The sequence below is a fragment of the Anopheles funestus genome (genome assembly GCF_943734845.2).
Source record: "Anopheles funestus chromosome X unlocalized genomic scaffold, idAnoFuneDA-416_04 X_unloc_8, whole genome shotgun sequence".
Classification (NCBI taxonomy): domain Eukaryota; kingdom Metazoa; phylum Arthropoda; class Insecta; order Diptera; family Culicidae; genus Anopheles; species Anopheles funestus.
Window position 1 is genome coordinate 67,085 of NW_026045209.1, and position 20,174 is coordinate 87,258.

The following is a 20,174-nucleotide window of genomic DNA, read 5'->3' on the forward strand; positions in this document are numbered from 1 at the left end:
CCGTCTCAATCGACACAGTAGGACCCCTTCCAAAAACGCCAAAGAACAACAGATACGCTATCACCATACAATGTGACCTAACAAAATATGTGGTATTAATACCAACACAAAACAAGGAAGCGAACACAGTAGCAAAGGCGTTAGTCGAAAATTTGATACTAACTTATGGAAAGTTCATAGAAATCAGATCAGACCAAGGATTAGAGTATAATAATGAGGTGTTTAAAAAACTAACGGAAATATTGGGCATCAAACAGACATTTGCGACGGCATACCATCCTCAAACCATAGGCGGCCTAGAGCGAAACCACAGGACTTTGAATGAATTCTTGAGATCTTTCACTAACGAGCATGGGGACGATTGGGATAACTGGATAAAATTCTATGAGTTCACATACAATACCACCCCACACACAGACACTGGGTACACACCATTTGAACTGTTGTTTGGAAGAAAAGCAAACCTTCCACAAGATGTAGTGACACGCAATATAGAACCAGTATACAATCACGAACAATATTACAATGAGTTAAAGTATAAATTGCAAAAATCCAACGGAATAGCGCGAAAAAAATTAATTGACCAAAAGGAAAAAAGACAAGCTGCAGAAAACTGTAAAATCAATCCTCTTATAATTAAACCAGGAGATGTAGTATACCTAAAAAACGAAAACAGGAAGAAGTTAGATCCATTATATCTAGGTCCATACGTAGTATCTAAAATACAAGAACCTAATTGCACTATCGTAAACAAATATAGCAAAAAGGAAAGCACTGTACACAAGAACAGATTAATAAAAGGGTGAAAATCTATACTGTACGATTTTCATTTTTAAAAAAGGGGGGAGGTGTGACGCCTACGCATAGGCAATGCGAAGTCGCAATATAAATATAAGTTTATAGTAAGCAAATATAAAAATAAGTTATAGTAAGAAAACGACTAGGAAAGAATAGGGCAGGAACAGGGACGCCACGATTGGCTAATGAGCAGTACTGGTAGGATAGAATAGGATAGCGAGTAAATACGATAGGGATAGACTTATAGGCTTAGGTAGAATCATAATTATTACATAAGTAGGCTAGACTATTTTACATAAGGGAATTGGATATAAATAGGGTGTCGGTGGCAAAGAACGACAAAAAAAAGGTTCGAACGAAATACGAGGAAACTCTGCCCGATTGCGAAGCGTTGTAATAAAAGTTTAGTTTTTAAAGTATATCACGTCAACCTCCAGTGTTATTTTGTGGTCGTAAATAGTTACATTTAAAACATATCACAGAAGTTTGCAACCAAAGATGATGATTTCGGTCAAAGTAGATGTTTTTGGTCAAAGTTGGTGGAAACTGGAAGTTTGCAACCAAAGATGATGATTTCGGTCAAAGTAGATGTTTTTGGTCAAAGTTGGTGGAAACTGGAATTTTGCAACCAAAGATGATGATTTCGGTCAAAGTTGATGTTTTTGGTCAAAGTTGGTGGAAACTCGAGGTTTGCGACTAAAGTTGATGTTTTTGGTCAAAGTAGATGTGTTTGGTCAAAGTTGGTGGAAACTCGAAGTTTGCGACTAAAGTTGATGTTTTTGGTCTAAGTTGGTGGAAACTCGAGGTTTGCGACTAAAGTTGATGTTTTTGGTCAAAGTTGGTGGAAACTGGAAGTTTGCAACCAAAGATGATGATTTCGGTCAAAGTAGATGTTTTCGGTCAAAGTTGGTGGAAACTGGAAGTTTGCAACCAAAGATGATGATTTCGGTCAAAGTAGATGTTTTTGGTCAAGGCTGGTGGAAACTGGAAGTTTGCAACCAAAGATGATGATTTCGGTCAAAGTAGATGTTTTTGGTCAAAGTTGGTGGAAACTGGAAGTTTGCAACCAAAGATGATGATTTCGGTCAAAGTTGATGTTTTTGGTCAAAGTTTTTGGAAACTCGAGGTTTGCGACTAAAGTTGATGATTTCGGTCAAAGTAGATGTTTTTGGTCAAAGTTGGTGGAAACTGGAAGTTTGCAACCAAAGATGATGATTTCGGTCAAAGTAGATGTTTTTGGTCAAAGTTGGTGGAAACTGAAAGTTTGCAACCAAAGATGATGATTTCGGTCAAAGTTGATGTTTTTGGTCAAAGTTGGTGGAAACTCGAGTTTTGCGACTAAAGTTGATGTTTTTGGTCAAAGTAGATGTTTTTGGTCAAAGTTGGTGGAAACTGGAGGTTTGCGACTAAAGTTGATGTTTTTGGTCTAAGTTGGTGGAAACTCGAGGTTTGCGACTAAAGTTGATGTTTTTGGTCAAAGTTGGTGGAAACTGGAAGTTTGCAACTAAAGATGATGATTTCGGTCAAAGTAGATGTTTTTGGTCAAAGCTGGTGGAAACTGGAAGTTTGCAACCAAAGATGATGATTTCGGTCAAAGTAGATGTTTTTGGTCAAAGTTGGTGGAAACTCGAGGTTTGCGACTAAAGTTGATGATTTCGGTCAAAGTAGATGTTTTCGGTCAAAGTTGGTGGAAACTGGAAGTTTGCAACCAAAGATGATGATTTCGGTCAAAGTAGATGTTTTTGGTCAAAGTTGGTGGAAACTGGAAGTTTGCGACCAAAGATGATGTTTTCGGTCAAAGTTGATGTTTTTGGTCAAAGTTGGTGGAAACCGGAAGTTTGCAACCAAAGATGATGTTTTTGGTCAAAGTTGATGTTTTTTGTCAAAGTTGGTGGAAACTTGAGGTTTGCGACCAAAGATGATGTTTTCGGTCAAAGTTGATGTTTTTGGTCAAAGTTGGTGGAAACTGGAAGTTTGCAACCAAAGATGATGATTTCGGTCAAAGTAGATGTTTTTGGTCAAAGTTGGTGGAAACTGGAAGTTTGCAACCAAAGATGATGATTTCGGTCAAAGTAGATGTTTTTGGTCAAAGTTGGTGGAAACTGGAAGTTTGCAACCAAAGATGATGCTTTCGGTCAAAGTTGATGTTTTTGGTCAAAGTTGGTGGAAACTGAAAGTTTGCGACCAAAGATGATGTTTTCGGTCAAAGTAGATGTTTTTGGTCAAAGTTGGTGGAAACTGGAAGTTTGCAACCAAAGATGATGTTTTCGGTCAAAGTTGATGTTTTTTGTCAAAGTTGGTGGAAACTTGAGGTTTGCGACCAAATATGATGATTTCGGTCAAAGTTGATGTTTTTGGTCAAAGTTGGTGGAAACTGGAAGTTTGCAACCAAAGATGATGTTTTTGGTCAAAGTAGATGTTTTTGGTCAAAGTTGGTGGAAACTGGAAGTTTGCAACCAAAGATGATGATTTCGGTCTAAGTTGATGATTTCGGTCAAAGTAGATGTTTTCGGTCAAAGTTGGTGGAAACTGGAAGTTTGCAACCAAAGATGATGATTTCGGTCGAAGTTGATGTTTTTGGTCAAAGTTGGTGGAAACTGGAAGTTTGCAACCAAAGATGATGATTTCGGTCAAAGTAGATGTTTTTGCTCAAAGTTGGTGGAAACTGGAAGTTTGCAACCAAAGATGATGATTTCGGTCAAAGTAGATGTTTTTGGTCAAAGTTGGTGGAAACTGGAAGTTTGCAACTGTGACGCCTACGCATAGGCAATGCGAAGTCGCAATATAAATATAAGTTTATAGTAAGCAAATATAAAAATAAGTTATAGTAAGAAAACGACTAGGAAAGAATAGGGCAGGAACAGGGACGCCACGATTGGCTAATGAGCAGTACTGGTAGGATAGAATAGGATAGCGAGTAAATACGATAGGGATAGACTTATAGGCTTAGGTAGAATCATAATTATTACATAAGTAGACTAGACTATTTTACATAAGGGAATTGGATATAAATAGGGTGTCGGTGGCAAAGAACGACAGAAAAAAGGTTCGAACGAAATACGAGGAAACTCTGCCCGATCGCGAAGCGTTGTAATAAAAGTTTAGTTTTTAAAGTATATCACGTCAACCTCCAGTGTTATTTTGTGGTCGTAAATAGTTACATTTAAAACATATCACATGGCGACCGTGATCATGTAATGTACATGACGACGCGAACTACAAAAAAAAAAAAATCATTCAAAATAGTAACGGTACAGTGTGTAAGTTGCAACAAGAATAGTAACTATTAACCGTAAAGCTACCACCACAAATTCGGAGGAACTACGCTAACGATATAAGTGCAACGACCGATGAACGTACGGGCAACCGATCGCTCAAATTGATCCCCCAACGGTGAGAAAAAGTGTCGTAGGACGAAACAGGCAGGATCATTAAGGATCCCATCAACGACGATAGCGAGAGCGAGAGAGTGTCAGTGATCAATGTTACAAGTGCAAAGTATGACCGTAAGCAACCGTAAGCACAAAGAGTGAAGAATACGTTGAACGAGTGAAAAATAAGCCGAAAGAGTGAACGAGATTGTGTGACAAGCAGGAAACCGAAAATGTGAGCAAAACTTTACGACAGTAGTGGATAACCGAAGAGTCACTAACGCAGAACATTGACGATGAGAACAGTACGGGCAATGACATCACAGCGAGCTATCCGGAAGATCCTTACGAACGTGAAGGAATGAGTGATCGACTGAGAGATCTACAATCTACGACGGGCGGCAGTATCACCAGGAAGGAATGAGTGATCAACTGTGAGTAACCTACGACGGGCAGCAGTAACAACATCGAACGAAGATAGCGGAACAAACGATAGTGTGCGATAATTCCCCATGCGTGAGTAAAAAAAAAAAAAAAAAAAAAAAATCGTAGATCAATTAGGCTTGAACAAAGTAGTTTAGCAAATATCTATTATAAATTTTCCGAAAAATAGGTAATATTTTGTAATTGGTCAATTATTTTTTTCCGCTGTTCAATGTCACTCGGGAATATATACACATACATACGTAATTAAGCACATTCATATTGCCTCTCACTACACTCCATACAATACTACAATCACTCACTCTCACAACACTGAAAAATGCTCATAAAAGTTATACCGTCATTCCACATGCTCGCATAAATGCTGTCTAAAATACGTCAGTACATAAAAAGATTACAAGAAATTGAGGAAAAATTAAAGCCAGGTGGTAAAAAGTTCCGCAAATGTCTGATTGAACAGTACAATATTTCCGCATATGACTCGTATGTGAAAATTAAACACCTAGCATCCCGGTTAAAAGATACAGATGCGGCAGAAGAAATTGAAGCCATAAATAAATCTGCCAACAGCTACTACAATAACATTCTTTCATATATTAACTTCCAGTTACAAAACAGAGTTCACTTTAAACTTAAAACATTAGCTAAAGTTAGTATTGTGCTAAATCGTTGGAAACCTCACAAAATGGAAGATTTCGATATAAAGACTGCTGCGACACTGGTGCAACTGTATGACGGCAATCCCGACAGCCTTGAAAATTTTTTGGGTTCGGCAAACTTATTAAAAAAGCTTTACCCAAAAGATACTAAACAGATATTAGTAGAGTTCCTCAAAACACGATTGACAGGAAAAGCACAATTTGGGCTAGCCCCAAACATTACCGACTTTGAAACCCTTATTAACGATGTAAAAGAACGGTGCCAAGAAAGAATAAATCCGGACAAACTAATAGGAGAATTAAAATCAATCCGCTATACAGATACCAAGTGCTTGTGTAAGGAAGTAGAAACACTTAGCACGAAACTAAAAATAATGTATCTAAAACAAAGTATTCCCGAAAAAGTAGCGAATGATATGGCAGTTAAGCGAGGTGTTGAAACACTAATTGAAAAAGTAAAGCATGCCGAAACAAAAATAATATTACAAGCAGGGCAGTATTCTTCCATATTAGATGCAACAGAAAAAGTGCTAGAAAGTGAGAGAATCCACAGTTCAACACAAGTCCTCTCGTTTAGAGGAAACAATTACAACCCAAATAGAAACCCAAATAGATACACAAGTAATACTTACAACCACAGACAACAGTATAGAGGCAATAGTAACGGATATAGGCAAACACCCAATAGATATCAACGGAATAATTTCTCTAATCAATCCAACAGACAATTTTTCGGAAACACAAACAGAAAAAATAATAGAGTTTATTCTGCACAAAACACAGAAGAATATAATTTTTTAGAAGAAAGCCAGCAGCCTACAGACTGCCAATCTTAGCAGTTAATTTGAACGCTAATAATTACATTAAAATAAAATTAGAAATGGCATATAATGATTTTAGCGAACTCATAGTAGATACCGGAGCAGATGTATCCTTGTTTAAAATAAACAAAATTAAACCTAACCACCCGATACACTCCCAGAACAAGATTAATTTAAAAGGTATTACTACACACTCAATTGATACGCTAGCCACTACGCATACTACCATGAATTTTGGTGACGCATACATTAAACACCAATTTCATGTTATACCAAAAGAGATAGATATCGGCGCAGACGGTATACTGGGAAGAGATTTTTTCGCTAACTATAGGTGCATAATTGATTACGAGCACTGGTTATTAATCTTCAATCACAATGGCTCAACTGTCTGCCATCCTATAGAGGACAAACATAATGACGGCTTCGTGCTGCCAATAAGAAGTGAGGTCATACAAAAGGTTAATTTACCAAATATAAACGAAGAATCTATTGTGCTAGCTGAGGAAATCAGGCCAGGAGTATTTTGTGGAAATTCTATCATATCAAAGGAAAATCAATACGTTAAGTTTATAAATACTACTGAAAATAATGTGTTTATCAGTAAAAGATCATTCAGACCCCAAATTGATCTAGTAAAAAACTATAACGTAAAGACGCAATCTCCCCCTTCTTCTGTCTCCGCAACTTCTAGGCTCAAAACTATAATTAATACTATAGATACATCAAATGTTCCACAATATATTAAAAACGACCTAGAAAACCTTATATTAAAATATACGGATATATTTTGCATAAATGAAGATCAAATTACCACAAACAATTTTTATACACAGTCGATACAGTTGAAAGATAATACACCATGTTACATTCCAAACTACAAACAAATACATGCACAGGCTGAAGAAATAAAAACCCAGGTTGATAAAATGTTAAAAGACGATATAATCGAACACTCTGTTTCATCCTATAACTCCCCCATATTATTGGTGCCAAAAAAATCGGGAGAAGGAAAAAAATGGAGACTCGTAGTAGATTACCGACAGTTAAATAAAAAAATAATGCCTGATAAATTTCCACTGCCGCGAATTGATGCAATACTAGACCAACTGGGTAGAGCGAAATACTTTACAACTCTAGATCTCATGTCCGGGTTCCATCAAATACCGCTGGATAAAGAATCGAGAAAGTATACAGCATTTTCAACCTCTGCGGGACACTTTCAATACAAGAGGTTACCCTTTGGCTTAAATATTAGCCCAAATAGCTTTCAACGCATGATAACTATAGCGATGGCGGGACTGACGCCAGATAGCGCATTTGTTTACATAGATGACATCATCATAACAGGCTGTACAGTTAAACACCATCTTCAGAATTTAATAAAAGTGTTTGATAGACTGCGACAGTACAACCTGAAGCTCAATCCGGAAAAATGCAAATTTTTCCAAAATAGTGTCACCTATTTGGGTCACAAGATTACCGATAAGGGTATATATCCGGACGAGACTAAGTTCGACACAATTAAAAACTACCCTGTGCCACAAAATGTGGATGAAGTCAGAAGATTCGTAGCCTTCTGTAACTACTACCGCAAGTTTGTTCGCAACTTTGCTGAAGTAGCAAAACCGCTGAATAGTCTATTAAAAAAAGGAGCTACATTTAACTGGTCTACCGAATGTCAATATGCTTTTGACACCCTTAGGAAGAACCTTATATCACCTACTATATTACAATATCCAGATTTCGAAAAAGAATTTATATTAACCACGGACGCATCAGATATAGCATGCGGAGCCATCCTTTCTCAAATTACTAACGGTAATGATCTTCCAATTGCATATGCCAGTAGAACCTTTACAAAAGGGGAAAAATCGAAACCGACCATTGAAAAAGAGCTAGCAGCCATTCACTGGGCTGTGAATTATTTCAAACCATACATTTTTGGAAAAAAGTTCAGGGTTCGAACAGATCATAGGCCACTGGTTTATCTGTTCAACATGAAAAACCCTACATCAAAGCTAACACGAATGAGACTAGACCTGGAGGAGTTTGATTTCGAGGTCGAATTCGTGCAAGGAAAAATGAACACAGGGGCAGATGCATTGTCAAGAATAGTCACTGATTCCCAACAACTTAAGTCAATGCAAGAAAGTGCAAACGCCATCAGAGAAAATGCAGTATTGTTAGCTACCACCAGATCAATGTCAAAATCACTTAAGGAAGGGCGACAACCGGAACAGAAGGTACAAGAACATATATCAGAACCCACGCTGTGGTTAACAGAAAACCCAAACGAGGTAAATAAACTGTTGAAAGTGCGATCCGAAGTAAATATGAATACCATTAAAATAGCGCTCTTCAATAATAATTATAACAAGGAGTTGGGCAATATTAAGATCATACTTAATCAAAATGGAAGTCAGGCACTCGAGGCTGCTCTTCTACAATTGTCTCAGCTAGCAAAGAAGTACAATCGCAATAGGATAGCTATTTCTACAGAAGACATTTTGTTTCAATATTACTCGATACAGACCCTAAAGGAAATCGCAAATATGGCCATTTCCGGGTTCGAGATAGTTGCATTCACCCCACCCAGCTGGATTTCAAAAAGGGAGGAAATTCAAAATATTTTAGAAAACTATCACATGTCGCCTTCGGGAGGACATGTCGGTCAATACCGCTTATACCTCAAAATACGAGAAAAGTTTAAATGGAAGAATATGAAGGATGAAATAAAAAAATTTGTCAATGATTGTGAAACATGTAAAGTGAACAAAGCAACGAGGCACACTAAAGAGAAATCCGTTATCACAACGACACCTACTCGGCCATTCGATACCGTTTCAATCGACACAGTAGGACCCCTTCCAAAAACGCCAAAGAACAACAGATACGCTATCACCATACAATGTGACCTAACAAAATATGTGGTATTAATACCAACACAAAACAAGGAAGCGAACACAGTAGCAAAGGCGTTAGTCGAAAATTTGATACTAACTTATGGAAAGTTCATAGAAATCAGATCAGACCAAGGATTAGAGTATAATAATGAGGTGTTTAAAAAACTAACGGAAATATTGGGCATCAAACAAACATTTGCGACGGCATACCATCCTCAAACCATAGGCGGCCTAGAGCGAAACCACAGGACTTTGAATGAATTCTTGAGATCTTTCACTAACGAGCATGGGGACGATTGGGATAACTGGATAAAATTCTATGAGTTCACATACAATACCACCCCACACACAGACACTGGGTACACACCATTTGAACTGTTGTTTGGAAGAAAAGCAAACCTTCCACAAGATGTAGTGACACGCAATATAGAACCAGTATACAATCACGAACAATATTACAATGAGTTAAAGTATAAATTGCAAAAATCCAACGGAATAGCGCGAAAAAAATTAATTGACCAAAAGGAAAAAAGACAAGCTGCAGAAAACTGTAAAATCAATCCTCTTATAATTAAACCAGGAGATGTAGTATACCTAAAAAACGAAAACAGGAAGAAGTTAGATCCATTATATCTAGGTCCATACGTAGTATCTAAAATACAAGAACCTAATTGCACTATCGTAAACAAATATAGCAAAAAGGAAAGCACTGTACACAAAAACAGATTAATAAAAGGGTGAAAATCTATACTGTACGATTTTCATTTTTAAAAAAGGGGGGAGGTGTGACGCCTACGCATAGGCAATGCGAAGTCGCAATATAAATATAAGTTTATAGTAAGCAAATATAAAAATAAGTTATAGTAAGAAAACGACTAGGAAAGAATAGGGCAGGAACAGGGACGCCACGATTGGCTAATGAGCAGCACTGGTAGGATAGAATAGGATAGCGAGTAAATACGATAGGGATAGACTTATAGGCTTAGGTAGAATCATAATTATTACATAAGTAGACTAGACTATTTTACATAAGGGAATTGGATATAAATAGGGTGTCGGTGGCAAAGAACGACAGAAAAAAGGTTCGAACGAAATACGAGGAAACTCTGCCCCGATCGCGAAGCGTTGTAATAAAAGTTTAGTTTTAAAGTATATCACGTCAACCTCCAGTGTTATTTTGTGGTCGTAAATAGTTACATTTAAAACATATCACACAACCACAGATGATGATTTCGGTCAAAGTAGATGTTTTTGGTCAAAGTTGGTGGAAACTGGAAGTTTGCAACCAAAGATGATGATCTCGGTCAGAGTTGATGTTTTTGGTCAAAGTTGGTGGAAACTGGAAGTTTGCGACCAAAGATGATGTTTTCAGTCAAAGTAGATGCTTCTGGTCAAAGTTGGTGGAAACTGGAAGTTTGCAACCAAAGATGATGATTTCGGTCAAAGTAGATGTTTTTGGTCAAAGTTGGTGGAAACTCGAGGTTTGCGACCAAATTTGATGTTTTCAGTCAAAGTTGATGTTTTTGGTCAACGTTGGTGGAAACTGGAAGTTTGCAACCAAAGATGATGATTTCGGTCAAAGTTGATGTTTTTGGTCAAAGTTGGTGGAAACTGGAAGTTTGCAACCAAAGATGATGTTTTCGGTCAAAGTTGATGTTTTTGGTCAAAGTTGGTGGAAACTGGAAGTTTGCAACCAAAGATGATGATTTCGGTCAAAGTAGATGTTTTTGGTCAAAGTTGGTGGAAACTGGAAGTTTGCAACCAAAGATGATGATTTCGGTCAAAGTTGATGTTTTTGGTCAAAGTTGGTGGAAACTGGAAGTTTGCGACCAAAGAAGATGATTTCGGTCAAAGTTGATGTTTTTGGTCAAAGTTGGTGGAAACTGGAAGTTTGCAAAAGAAAAATGATGATTTCGGTCAAGTTGATGTTTTTGGTCAAAGTTGGTGGAAACTTGAAGTTTGCAACCAAAGATGATGATTTCGGTCAAAGTTGATGTTTTTGGTCAAAGTTGGTGGAAACTGGAAGTTTGCAACCAAAGATGATGATTTCGGTCAAAGTAGATGTTTTTTGTCAAAGTTGGTGGGAAACTGGAAGTTTGCAACCAAAGATGATGATTTCGGTCAAAGTAGATGTTTTTGGTCAAAGTTGGTGGAAACTGGAAGTTTGCAACCAAAGATGATGATTTCGGTCAAAGTTGATGTTTTTGGTCAAAGTTGGTGGAAACTGGAAGTTTGCGATTAAAGTTGATGTTTGTGGTCAAAGTTGGTGGAAACTGGAAGTTTGCAACCAAAGATGATGATTTCGGTCAAAGTAGATGTTTTTTTTTCAAAGTTGGTGGAAACTTGAAGTTTGCAACCAAAGATGATGATTTCGGTCAAAGTAGATGTTTTTGGTCAAAGTTGGTGGAAACTGGAAGTTTGCAACCAAAGATGATGATTTCGGTCAAAGTAGATGTTTTTGGTCAAAGTTGGTGGAAACTCGAGGTTTGCGACCAAAAGTTGATGTTTTCGGTCAAAGTTGATGTTTTTGGTCAAAGTTGGTGGAAACTGGAAGTTTGCAACCAAAGATGATGATTTCGGTCAAAGTTGATGTTTTTGGTCAAAGTTGGTGGAGACTGGAAGTTTGCAACCAAAGATGATGATTTCGGTCAAAAGTAGATGTTTTTGGTCAAAGTTGGTGGAAACTGGAAGTTTGCAACCAAAGATGATGATTTCGGTCAAAGTAGATGTTTTTGGTCAAAGTTGGTGGAAACTGGAAGTTTGCAACCAAAGATGATGATTTCGGTCAAAGTTGATGTTTTTGGTCAAAGTTGGTGGAAACTGGAAGTTTGCGACCAAAGATGATGTTTTCGGTCAAAGTTGATGTTTTTGGTCAAAGTTGGTGGAAACTGGAAGTTTGCAACCAAAGATGATGTTTTTCGGTCAAAGTTGATGTTTTTTGTCAAAATTGGTGAAACTTGAGGTTTGCGACCAAAGATGATGTTTTCGGTCAAAGTTGATGTTTTTGGTCAAAGTTGGTGGAAACTGAAGTTTGCAAACCAAAGATGATGATTTCGGTCAAAGTAGATGTTTTTGGTCAAAGTTGGTGGAAACTCGAGGTTTGCAACCAAAGATGATGATTTCGGTCAAAGTAGATGTTTTTGGTCAAAGTTGGTGGAAACTGGAAGTTTGCGACCAAAGATGATGTTTTCGGTCAAAGTAGATGTTTTTGGTCAAAGTTGGTGGAAAACTGGAAGTTTGCAACCAAAGATGATGTTTTCGGTCAAAGTTGATGTTTTTTTGTCAAAGTTGGTGGAAACTGGAAGTTTGCAACCAAAGATGATGATTTCGGTCAAAGTAGATGTTTTTGGTCAAAGTTGGTGGAAACTGGAAGTTTGCAACCAAAGATGATGATTTCGGTCAAAGTAGATGTTTTTGGTCAAAGTTGGTGGAAACTGGAAGTTTGCAACCAAAGATGATGATTTCGGTCAAAGTTGATGTTTTTGGTCAATGTTGGTGGAAACTGGAAGTTTGCGACCAAAGTTGATGTTTTCGGTCAAAGTTGATGTTTTTGGTCAAAGTTGGTGGAAACTGGAAGTTTGCAACCAAAGATGATGATTTCGGTCAAAGTTGATGTTTTTGGTCAAAGTTGGAGGAAACTTGAAGTTTGCAACCAAAGATGATGATTTCGGTCAAAGTAGATGTTTTTGGTCAAAGTTGGTGGAAACTGGAAGTTTGCAACCAAAGATGATGATATCGGTCAAAGTTGATGTTTTGGTCAAAGTTGGTGGAAACTGGAAGTTTGCAACCAAAGATGATGATTTCGGTCAAAGTTGATGTTTTTGGTCAAAGTTGGTGGAAACTCGAGGTTTGCGACCAAAGTTGATGATTTCGGTCAAAGTTGATGTTTTTTGGTCAAAGTTGGTGGAAACTGGAAGTTTGCGACCAAAGATGATGTTTTCGGTCAAAGTTGATGTTTTTGGTCAAAGTTGGTGGAAACTGGAAGTTTGCAACCAAAGATGATGATTTCGGTCAAAGTAGATGTTTTTGGTCAAAGTTGGTGGAAACTGGAAGGTTGCAACCTAAGATGATGATTTCGGTCAAAGTAGATGTTTTTGGTCAAAGTTGGTGAAAACTGGAAGTTTGCGACCAAAGAAGATGTTTTCGGTCAAAGTTGATGTTTTTGGTCAAAGTTGGTGGAAACTGGAAGTTTGCAACCAAAGATGATGATTTCGGTCAAAGTTGATGTTTTTGGTCAAAGTGGTGGAAACTGGAAGTTTGCAACCAAAGATGATGATTTCGGTCAAAGTAGATGTTTTGGTCAAAGTTGGTGGAAACTGGAAGTTTGCAACCAAAGATGATGATTTCGGTCAAAGTAGATGTTTTTGGTCAAAGTTGGTGGAAACTGGAAGGTTGCAACCTAAGATGATGATTTCGGTCAAAGTAGATGTTTTTGGTCAAAGTTGGTGAAAACTGGAAGTTTGCGACCAAAGATGATGTTTTCGGTCAAAGTTGATGTTTTTGGTCAAAGTTGGTGGAAACTGGAAGTTTGCAACCAAAGATGATGATTTCGGTCAAAGTAGATGTTTTTGGTCAAAGTTGGTGGAAACTGGAAGTTTGCAACCAAAGATGATGTTTTCGGTCAAAGTAGATGTTTTTGGTCAAAGTTGGTGGAAACTGGAAGTTTGCAACCAAAGATGATGATTTCGGTCAAAGTTGATGTTTTTGGTCAAAGTTGGTGGAAACTGGAAGTTTGCGACCAAAGATGATGTTTTCAGTCAAAGTAGATGCTTCTGGTCAAAGTTGGTGGAAACTGGAAGTTTGCAACCAAAGATGATGATTTCGGTCAAAGTAGATGCTTTTGGTCAAAGTTGGTGGAAACTGGAAGTTTGCAACCAAAGATGATGATTTCGGTCAAAGTAGATGTTTTTGGTCAAAGTTGGTGGAAACTGGAAGTTTGCAACCTAAGATGATGATTTCGGTCAAAGTTGATGTTTTTGGTCAAAGTTGGTGGAAACTGGAAGTTTGCGACCAAAGAAGATGTTTTCGGTCAAAGTTGATGTTTTTGGTCAAAGTTGGTGGAAACTGGAAGTTTGCAACCAAAGATGATGATTTCGGTCAAAGTTGATGTTTTTGGTCAAAGTTGGTGGAAACTTGAAGTTTGCAACCAAAGATGATGATTTCGGTCAAAGTAGATGTTTTTGGTCAAAGTTGGTGGAAACTGGAAGTTTGCAACCAAAGATGATGATTTCGGTCAAAGTTGATGTTTTTGGTCAAAGTTGGTGGAAACTGGAAGTTTGCAACCAAAGATGATGATTTCGGTCAAAGTTGATGTTTTTGGTCAAAGTTGGTGGAAACTCGAGGTTTGCGACCAAAGTTGATGATTTCGGTCAAAGTTGATGTTTTTGGTCAAAGTTGGTGGAAACTGGAAGTTTGCAACCAAAGATGATGATTTCGGTCAAAGTTGATGTTTTTGGTCAAAGTTGGTGGAAACTCGAGGTTTGCAACCAAAGATGATGATTTCGGTCAAAGTTGATGTTTTTGGTCAAAGTTGGTGGAAACTGGAAGTTTGCAACCAAAGATGATGATTTCGGTCAAAGTTGATGTTTTTGGTCAAAGTTGGTGGAAACTGGAAGTTTGCAACCAAAGATGATGATTTCGGTCAAAGTAGATGTTTTTGGTCAAAGTTGGTGGAAACTGGAAGTTTGCAACCAAAGATGATGATTTCGGTCAAAGTAGATGTTTTTGGTCAAAGTTGGTGGAAACTGGAAGGTTGCAACCTAAGATGATGATTTCGGTCAAAGTTGATGTTTTTGGTCAAAGTTGGTGGAAACTCGAGGTTTGCGACCAAAGTTGATGATTTCGGTCAAAGTTGATGTTTTTGGTCAAAGTTGGTGGAAACTGGAAGTTTGCAACCAAAGATGATGATTTCGGTCAAAGTTGATGTTTTTGGTCAAAGTTGGTGGAAACTCGAGGTTTGCAACCAAAGATGATGATTTCGGTCAAAGTTGATGTTTTTGGTCAAAGTTGGTGGAAACTTGAAGTTTGCAACCAAAGATGATGATTTCGGTCAAAGTTGATGTTTTTGGTCAAAGTTGGTGGAAACTGGAAGTTTGCAACCAAAGATGATGATTTCGGTCAAAGTAGATGTTTTTGGTCAAAGTTGGTGGAAACTGGAAGTTTGCAACCAAAGATGATGATTTCGGTCAAAGTAGATGTTTTTGGTCAAAGTTGGTGGAAACTGGAAGGTTGCAACTTAAGATGATGATTTCGGTCAAAGTTGATGTTTTTGGTCAAAGTTGGTGAAAACTGGAAGTTTGCGACCAAAGATGATGTTTTCGGTCAAAGTTGATGTTTTTGGTCAAAGTTGGAGGAAACTGGAAGTTTGCAACCAAAGATGATGATTTCGGTCAAAATAGATGTTTTTGCTCAAAGTTGGTGGAAACTGGAAGTTTGCAACCAAAGATGATGTTTTCGGTCAAAGTAGATGTTTTTGGTCAAAGTTGGTGGAAACTGGAAGTTTGCAACCAAAGATGATGATTTCGGTCAAAGTTGATGTTTTTGGTCAAAGTTGGTGGAAACTGGAAGTTTGCGACCAAAGATGATGTTTTCAGTCAAAGTAGATGCTTCTGGTCAAAGTTGGTGGAAACTGGAAGTTTGCAACCAAAGATGATGATTTCGGTCAAAGTAGATGTTTTTGGTCAAAGTTGGTGGAAACTGGAAGTTTGCGACCAAAGATGATGTTTTCGGTCAAAGTAGATGTTTTTGGTCAAAGTTGGTGGAAACTGGAAGTTTGCAACCAAAGATGATGATTTCGGTCAAAGTAGATGTTTTTGGTCAAAGTTGGTGGAAACTGGAAGTTTGCGACCAAAGTTGATGATTTCGGTCAAAGTAGATGTTTTTGGTCAAAGTTTGTGGAAACTGGAAGTTTGCAACCAAAGATGATGATTTCGGTCAAAGTTGATGTTTTTGGTCAAAGTTGGTGGAAACTGGAAGTTTGCAACCAAAGTTGATGATTTCGGTCAAAGTTGATGTTTTTTGGTCAAAGTTGGTGGAAACTGGAAGTTTGCAACCAAAGATGATGATTTCGGTCAAAGTAGATGTTTTTGGTCAAAGTTGGTGGAAACTGGAAGTTTGCAAAAAAAGATGATGATTTCGGTCAAAGTTGATGTTTTTGGTCAAAGTTGGTGGAAACTGGAAGTTTGCGACCAAAGATGATGTTTTCAGTCAAAGTAGATGTTTTTGGTCAAAGTTGGTGGAAACTGGAAGTTTGCAACCAAAGATGATGTTTTCGGTCAAAGTAGATGTTTTTGGACAAAGTTGGTGGAAACTGGAAGTTTGCAACCAAAGTTGATGATTTCGGTCAAAGTTGATGTTTTTGGTCAAAGTTGGTGGAAACTGGAAGTTTGCAACCAAAGATGATGTTTTCGGTCAAAGTAGATGTTTTTGGTCAAAGTTGGTGGAAACTGGAAGTTTGCAACCAAAGATGATGATTTCGGTCAATGTAGATGTTTTTGGTCAAAGTTGGTGGAAACTCGAGGTTTGCGACCAAAGTTGATGTTTTCGGTCAAAGTTGATGTTTTTGGTCAAAGTTGGTGGAAACTCGAGGTTTGCGACCAAATTTGATGTTTTCGGTCAAAGTAGATGTTTTTGGTCAAAGTTGGTGGAAACTGGAAGTTTGCAACCAAAGATGATGATTTCGGTCAAAGTAGATGTTTTTGGTCAAAGTTGGTGGAAACTGGAAGTTTGCAACCAAAGATGATGATTTCGGTCAAAGTTGATGTTTTTGGTCAAAATTGGTGGAAAGTGGAAGTTTGCAACCAAAGATGATGATTTCGGTCAAAGTTGATGTTTTTGGTCAAAGTTGGTGGAAACTCGAGGTTTGCGACCAAAGTTGATGTTTTCGGTCAAAGTTGATGTTTTTGGTCAAAGTTGGTGGAAACTGGAAGCTTGCGACCAAAGTTGATGATTTCGGTCAAAGTAGATGTTTTTGCTCAAAGTTGGTGGAAACTGGAAGTTTGCAACCAAAGACGATGTTTTCGGTCAAAGTAGATGTTTTTGGTCAAAGTTGGTGGAAACTGGAAGTTTGCAACCACAGATGATGATTTCGGTCAAAGTAGATGTTTTTGGTCAAAGTTGGTGGAAACTGGAAGTTTGCAACCAAAGATGATGATTTCGGTCAAAGTTGATGTTTTTGGTCAAAGTTGGTGGAAACTGGAAGTTTGCGACCAAAGATGATGTTTTCAGTCAAAGTAGATGCTTCTGGTCAAAGTTGGTGGAAACTGGAAGTTTGCAACCAAAGATGATGATTTCGGTCAAAGTAGATGTTTTTGGTCAAAGTTGGTGGAAACTGGAAGTTTGCGACCAAAGATGATGTTTTCGGTCAAAGTAGATGTTTTTGGTCAAAGTTGGTGGAAACTGGAAGTTTGCAAAGAAAGATGATGTTTTCGGTCAAAGTAGATGTTTTTGGTCAAAGTTGGTGGAAACTGGAAGTTTGCGACCAAAGTTGATGATTTCGGTCAAAGTAGATGTTTTTGGTCAAAGTTTGTGGAAACTGGAAGTTTGCAACCAAAGATGATGATTTCGGTCAAAGTTGATGTTTTTGGTCAAAGTTGGTGGAAACTGGAAGTTTGCAACCAAAGATGATGATTTCGGTCGAAGTTGATGTTTTTGGTCAAAGTTGGTGGAAACTGGAAGTTTGCAACCAAAGATGATGATTTCGGTCAAAGTAGATGTTTTTGGTCAAAGTTGGTGGAAACTGGAAGTTTGCAACCAAAGATGATGTTTTCGGTCAAAGTAGATGTTTTTGGTCAAAGTTGGTGGAAACTGGAAGTTTGCGACCAAAGTTGATGATTTCGGTCAAAGTAGATGTTTTTGGTCAAAGTTGGTGGAAACTGGAAGTTTGCAACCAAAGATGATGATTTCGGTCAAAGTTGATGTTTTTGGTCAAAGTTGGTGGAAACTCGAGGTTTGCGACCAAAGTTGATGTTTTCGGTAAAAGTAGATGTTTTTGGTCAAAGTTGGTGGAAACTGGAAGATTGCAACCAAAGATGATGATTTCGGTCAAAGTAGATGTTTTTGGTCAAAGTAGGTGGAAACTCGAGGTTTGCGACCAAAGTTGATGTTTTCGGTCAAAGTAGATGTTTTTGGTCAAAGTTGGTGGAAACTGGAAGTTTGCAACCAAAGATGATGATTTCGGTCAAAGTAGATGTTTTTGGTCAAAGTTGGTGGAAACTGGAAGTTTGCGACCAAAGATGATGTTTTCGGTCAAAGTAGATGTTTTTGGTCAAAGTTGGTGGAAACTGGAAGTTTGCAACCAAAGATGATGATTTCGGTCAAAGTAGATGTTTTTGGTCAAAGTTGGTGGAAACTGGAAGTTTGCAACCAAAAATGATGATTTCGGTCAAAGTAGATGTTTTTGGTCAAAGTTGGTGGAAACTGGAAGTTTGCAACCAAAGATGTTGATTTCGGTCAAAGTAGATGTTTTTGGTCAAAGTTGGTGGAAACTGGAAGTTTGCAACCAAAGATGATGATTTCGGTCAAAGTTGATGTTTTTGGTCAAAGTTGGTGGAAACTGGAAGTTTGCGACCAAAGATGATGTTTTCGGTGAAAGTTGATGTTTTTTGTCAAATTTGGTGGAAACTCGAGGTTTGCGACCAAAGATGATGTTTTCGGTCAAAGTTGATGTTTTTGGTCAAAGTTGGTGGAAACTCGAGGTTTGCGACCAAATTTGATGTTTTCGGTCAAAGTAGATGTGTTTGGTCAAAGTTGGTGGAAACTGGAAGTTTGCAACCAAAGATGATGATTTCGGTCAAAGTTGATGTTTTTGGTCAAAGTTGGTGGAAACTCGAGGTTTGCGACCAAAGTTGATGTTTTCGGTCAAAGTAGATGTTTTTGGTCAAAGTTGGTGGAAACTGGAAGTTTGCAACCAAAGATGATGTTTTCGGTCAAAGTAGATGTTTTTGGTCAAAGTTGGTGGAAACCGGAAGTTTGCAACCAAAGATGATGATTTCGGTCAAAGTAGATGTTTTTGGTCAAAGTTGGTGGAAACTGGATGTTTGCGACCAAAGATGATGTTTTCAGTCAAAGTAGATGCTTTTGGTCAAAGTTGGTGGAAACTGGAAGTTTGCAACCAAAGATGATGATTTCGGTCAAAGTAGATGTTTTTGGTCAAAGTTGGTGGAAACTGGAAGTTTGCGACCAAAGATGATGTTTTCGGTCAAAGTAGATGTTTTTGGTCAAAGTTGGTGGAAACTGGAAGTTTGCAAAGAAAGATGATGTTTTCGGTCAAAGTAGATGTTTTTGGTCAAAGTTGGTGGAAACTGGAAGTTTGCGACCAAAGTTGATGATTTCGGTCAAAGTAGATGTTTTTGGTCAAAGTTGGTGGAAACTGGAAGTTTGCAACCAAAGATGATGATTTCGGTCAAAGTTGATGTTTTTGGTCAAAGTTGGTGGAAACTGGAAGTTTGCAACCAAAGATGATGATTTCGGTCGAAGTTGATGTTTTTGGTCAAAATTGGTGGAAACTGGAAGTTTGCAACCAAAGATGATGATTTCGGTCAAAGTAGATGTTTTTGGTCAAAGTTGGTGGAAACTGGAAGTTTGCAAAAAAAGATGATGATTTCGGTCAAAGTTGATGTTTTTGGTCAAAGTTGGTGGAAACTGGAAGTTTGCGACCAAAGATGATGTTTTCAGTCAAAGTAGATGTTTTTGGTCAAAGTTGGTGGAAACTGGAAGTTTGCAACCAAAGATGATGATTTCGGTCAAAGTAGATGTTTTTGGACAAAGTTGGTGGAAACTGGAAGTTTGCAACCAAAGATGATGATTTCGGTCAAAGTAGATGTTTTTGGTCAAAGTTGGTGGAAACTGGAAGTTTGCAACCATAGATGATGTTTTCGGTCAAAGTAGATGTTTTTGGTCAAAGTTGGTGGAAACTGGAAGTTTGCAACCAAATATGATGATTTCGGTCAAAGTAGATGTTTTTGGTCAAAGTTGGTGGAAACTGGAAGTTTGCAACCAAAGATGATGATTTCGGTCAAAGTAGATGTTTTTGGTCAAAGTTGGTGGAAACTGGAAGTTTGCAACCAAAGATGATGATTTCGGTCAACGTTGATGTTTTTGGTCAAAATTGGTGGAAACTGGAAGTTTGCAACCAAAGATGATGATTTCGGTCAAAGTTGATGTTTTTGGTCAAAG

General features: G+C 37.9%; 3 long non-coding RNA genes across 3 annotated transcripts; all 3 read left to right on the plus strand.

Moving 5' to 3' along the window:
- The first annotated feature begins 855 nt into the window (after positions 1-855).
- LOC125774094 (uncharacterized) lies at positions 856-4,715 on the plus strand. The gene is made up of 2 exons (XR_007420590.1): positions 856-1,200; positions 3,899-4,715. It is a non-coding gene; the product is annotated as an uncharacterized LOC125774094 (long non-coding RNA).
- A 5,400-nt stretch (positions 4,716-10,115) lies between these two features.
- LOC125774096 (uncharacterized) lies at positions 10,116-19,652 on the plus strand. The gene is made up of 2 exons (XR_007420591.1): positions 10,116-10,344; positions 18,831-19,652. It is a non-coding gene; the product is annotated as an uncharacterized LOC125774096 (long non-coding RNA).
- On the plus strand, positions 10,924-18,610 carry LOC125774093 (uncharacterized). Its single transcript, XR_007420589.1, has 5 exons — positions 10,924-11,497; positions 12,044-12,507; positions 14,342-14,953; positions 16,519-17,334; positions 18,083-18,610. It is a non-coding gene; the product is annotated as an uncharacterized LOC125774093 (long non-coding RNA).
- Positions 19,653-20,174: the final 522 nt, after the last annotated feature.